At 40.4% G+C, this 4625-nt stretch overlaps 1 protein-coding gene across 2 annotated transcripts in view; it reads right to left on the minus strand.

The window, feature by feature from the left end:
- Window positions 1-4625, minus strand: part of aplB (adenylate cyclase) — a 118763-nt gene that overhangs the window by 75976 nt on the left and 38162 nt on the right. Inside the window, exon 1 of one of the 2 annotated variants that reach the window (XM_013081611.2) lies at window positions 4301-4496. The exons of the other annotated variant lie outside the window; for it this stretch is intronic. The gene's annotated coding sequence lies outside the window, so the exon portion shown is untranslated. Of the gene's footprint in view, window positions 1-4300; window positions 4497-4625 lie in introns of those variants that run through there. 2 annotated transcript variants of the gene reach the window in all.

Consider the following 4625-nt stretch of genomic DNA (forward strand, 5'->3'; position numbering starts at 1 on the left):
CCTCTCTCTCTCTCTCTCTCTCTCTCTCTCTCTCTCTCTCTCTCTATCTATCTATCTATCTATCTCTCTTCCCTTCTGTATCTCTATTGCTATCTCCCTTTTCTTCTGTGCATGAGAGAGAGACAGAGAGAGAGAAAGAGAGAGAGAGAGAGAGAGAGAGAGAGAGAGAGAGAGAGAGAATGAGGGAGAGAGAGGGGAGAAAAGACTGAGGAAAACCAGTAGATCTAAAATGCCATGTCACATCAGTCAACAGCTATACCATCAGTATCAGTTAATTAAGACAGAACCTGCTAGTCAGCACCTCTTTCAACCTAACATATTGGTAGAATTGAAGAACCGCGCGCGTGACTTATGCTAAGTCAAAGTGCGGCGCCAGGGTTTTCTGAACATGTGTTCTTAATTGCAATGTATTCAATCAGAGTTTTTTTTTTCTTTTTTCGATCGATATTCAGCTCCCATAATTCTTTTCACTCTTGATCGTGTCGGTTTGAGGGCGGTTTATGTCGTTCTCGGTAAATAATGTACCACAATTCATCGGCCAATAGACCATGTACCTTGAAGTAACTCGGTGCAACTGTGTGAAACGGATGAACTAACGTTCTGCACGCGATGGGTAACATCGAGGTCGGTGCTCTCAAAAGAACATTTCCAAGGAGATGTTTAAGAGTATTACGTCTAGTGCTATTTTAGAGAGTACTGTACGAGATTTTTCTCTCTGTGTGTTTTCAGTACTCTAATGTGGGGAGTTTTTCTTTTTTTAATGAGTATTTGCGATTGAAAGAGATTGAAGTCTCCTGGATTGAGAGGTACAATTATCCTGAAAGTGGCCGCGAATTTTAATAACTTTCAAAGCTAAAGTGTTTTGAAAACTGCAAATGTACGTATTCTGGGCAACTGATCAAGGATTTATAACTAAAAATCCATACAGGCCTTTGTTTTAAAGTGACATAAAAGCGTTGAGTCAAAAAACAACTCGATAAAAATTTCCCAATTAGCCGGAAAAATTGTCGGTTTCTGCGATGTTGATATTTCAACGAGTGCCTTATTTCACCATGGTGACACATACTTTTAACTTTGGATACATATGGGAGGCATCGTGGTAAAAGAAGGCGCTCGTCAAAATTATTAAATTGAAGTAATCGGCACGTTTCTGTATGTTAGGCAATGTTTTCGACTTTTTAAAAAAAATTTATCTTTCTTTTTTTGGCTCAGCTCTGACATGTTCATTTTAAAATAAATTCTCTGTGCGTTCTATTGAAAAACGTTAATCATAGGCACAAAACAATGTCAACTTCTAGTTTTTAAGGACTCTCGAGCGTTGGAAATCACTAACTTTAAAAGACTTTTTCTCTATGTTTTTCCTCTGTCACCAGGCAACCCCCACCCCCACCCCCACCCCCACCCCACCTCCTTCAATCGCAAATACCTCGACTTCCATTCAAGATAAAACTCATATTTTCCCGATCAAAATCAAGTTAAATTAACAAGCTTAAAGGTGATACCAATAACTCAATATGCTCAATAATTTACGAGCGCCTGATTCCACTGCGCCCAGACAGATAAAACGTCCTTTACAAGAGACAGACGTTTCGCCCCTTTCGTAAAACAAAACGACACAATGTAATTTGTCGGTGAGTTGTCCCCATAAAAATAACAAAAGCATGATCGAAATTAGTAATCGTCTCGTGTTTGTGCGGTAGGCTTTTCTTATTTACCACTGTCTACAACAACTCACAGACAAATGCAGTTGGCGAACTGTTTTCTCATTGTGCAGTAATTGGTTTAAGTATTAAATGAAGATGTGTAAAGATTATTGTTTGTTTATTCGAGTTAAGACGAGTACGTCGACACAATGATGGCCATTTAGTGTTTAGTAGTAGTATAGGGTTTAACGGCGCTCGCAACTGCTAAGGTCATATGAGCGCATTTAGTGTTTTGAAGAAGTAGACTGATAGACAGAAACAACAGAAGGGAAATGAAAAAGTAGGACACACCAGTGCAGCGCCTTCCAATCACTCACCTGTAGGGATGGTACAATATAATTATTTTCTGTTATTGTTTTGGTTTTACGGCGCTCGCAACAGCATACGGTCAACCAAGCATTCGAGAAACAGATATAATTTCCAGGTTATTGGTTTTTGTAGAAATAAATTATGAATTTTGCCAGGTGGCGGCCGAAGCTTACTCTCATCGATTTTAGGACCGGCACATAATATTGTGCAAAGTGGACCTCCGAGATTTTTTTGGTTCTTATCTGAGAAGGCTAGAACCTCCCCTAAAATCAGGGGTGTGGCCGAAAGACAGCAATAAGGAGACAGGAGTTGCAGTAGAAAGAGGCAGGAGCGCAGAGGAGGGAGTTGTTTTGTTTTTTGTGTTTGTTTGTTTTGTTGTTGTTGTTGTTTTGTTGGGGTTTTTTGTTTGGTTTTGTTTTGGGGGTATTTTGGGGGGGTGAAGATGAAAGCAGATTACAAAAAAATGACTTCAGGGCAAGAAAGGAGGTAAACATAGGAAATTGTAGAGAAGAAAATGTTCCGTCGCAATCAGGTTTCAAACCCGGGACCTACTGAATGACAAGGGAATTACGTACTTCTAGACCACAAGGATCTCCTCATGGTATATTTTCTGATGCATATAATTAGCAGTCCAGTTGTATTTTGAGTGCCAAAACTTTAAATTTCTGTTTGTTTTGCGTCTTCTTTTGTTTTGTTTTGCTGTTGTTTTGTTTTTGGGGTTGACGTTGTTTTGTTTGTTTGTTTGTTTGTTTTTGTTTCTTATTGTTTAGTTATAGAAAGGGTTTAACGATACTTGCAACACAAATGGAATTAAACAGGGCATATCTAAAGGCCGGAGATAGAGATGTTACTGACACCAGCGAGTGCATACATAGATATTTGATAGAAAAGAAGGAAGAAACCAAAGCATGGCATCCGTCAATCTACCAGGCATGAAGCCGTGACACAATTACATTTTTCACTATTTTATTCATTTTAATTTTTAAACTAAACAAAATAATCTTCTAAAGCCCAGGGAACAGGAGTTTGCAGTACATGGGTTAGACCTTCCGCCGTTGTACCCAGAAGACATTAGTTCATTCGATTCTTCGGTATTTCCGTTTGTCTACTGCGACATTGTACTCTTCCCCCCCACCCCCACCCCCCACCCTGCATTTGCCCGGGTTGTCCCAGGCAGGCAGTTCCTGCATCCTAAACGAACGGAACTGCTTGAATAACGTAGCAAGACATTGAATTCAAATATCATTACACAAAATAGTTATACAAATAATCTGCAAATTCCACAAAGCGAAAGGAGAGAGCTGCAGTGCTACCTTTAATTGCTTTGTCCTATTTTGTTTTACATTTAGCATTTGAACTTCGACAAAATAATGTCTCCTAGAAACACGCAACCGAAGCCACAAACACATGTAAAAGAACACAATATTCCAAAAAAAAAAAAAAAAAAAAAAAAGGTTGAGTGCATCTCACCATCTAGCCGACAAAATGCTGCTTTTGTTTTACAAATAGGCGGCTATGATGTAATAAATGCTTTTCTCAAGATTAAAATTTGTTTAAAATAGACATCGAAGTCAACTCGTAGATGCAAAATTTGACCTGTCAACTTTGGCATTCCACCACTCATATCCCAACATGAAAACGTATAATCCTGAACCTGAAAACGGATTAAAGACGGTCAGTATGACAAACAGACGCAGAAATGCACACTCTCACCGACAAAGAGAGACACATAGATTAAGACAAAAAGGGGGAGACCGATAGCTTGACAGAGATGGACACAGTGAGGTCGAGAGAGAGACAGAGAGAGACAGAGAGAGACAGAGAGAGAGAGAGAGACAGAGAGAGAGAGAGAGAGAGAGAGACAGAGAGAGAGAGAGAGAAAGATAGAGAGAGAAGGAGAAAAAAACAGACAGACAGAGAGACAGACAGACAAACAGACAGACAGATGGACAGACAGACAAAGAGGGAGAGGCCGTAGAGCGAGAAAAACGAAGACAGAGGGGTGGACATAGTGGTAGAGACAGACAGACAGATAGATAGATAGATAGATAGATAGATAGATAGATAGATAGATAGATAGATAGATAGATAGATAGATAGATAGATAGATAGAGCGAGCGAGAGAGAGAAATAGAGAGACGCAGAGAGAGAGCGAGAGAAAGAAAGAGAGAGAGAGAAATGTCTTAAATCGTGAAGAAAAAGCAACAGGACGACTTTCCCACGAGCAAAAGAATGTAAATAAATATGAATGAACGTGTGGGAAACCATTCGTCACAGATTCACATTACCTTCCTCCAGCGTTAGTAGCGAAAACTTAACACACAGGGCAATAGTAATAAATCCACTCGCTATTCCGAAACTGTTCGATTCGGTTCTGGTTCCGGTTTGCCGTCTAGCAGGAGAAAAGGAACAAATTGTGCCCCCTACCGTGAAGAAAAAGCGGGAAAAGGAGGGCTGCTCCTAGTGGCGTGGACACTTTGTTTTGCTGGGCTCGGACCGTGCCGGTGTGAGGAGGAGAAGGAAATCGATTCATGAGCGAGTAGCAGGACACGTTGATTGACTACCGTCATCACTCACGCAGAGAGATATAGAGAGGTGGGAGGCGAGGGGGGG

The sequence above is a fragment of the Aplysia californica genome, unplaced genomic scaffold (assembly GCF_000002075.1).
Source record: "Aplysia californica isolate F4 #8 unplaced genomic scaffold, AplCal3.0 scaffold00138, whole genome shotgun sequence".
NCBI lineage: Eukaryota > Metazoa > Mollusca > Gastropoda > Aplysiida > Aplysiidae > Aplysia > Aplysia californica.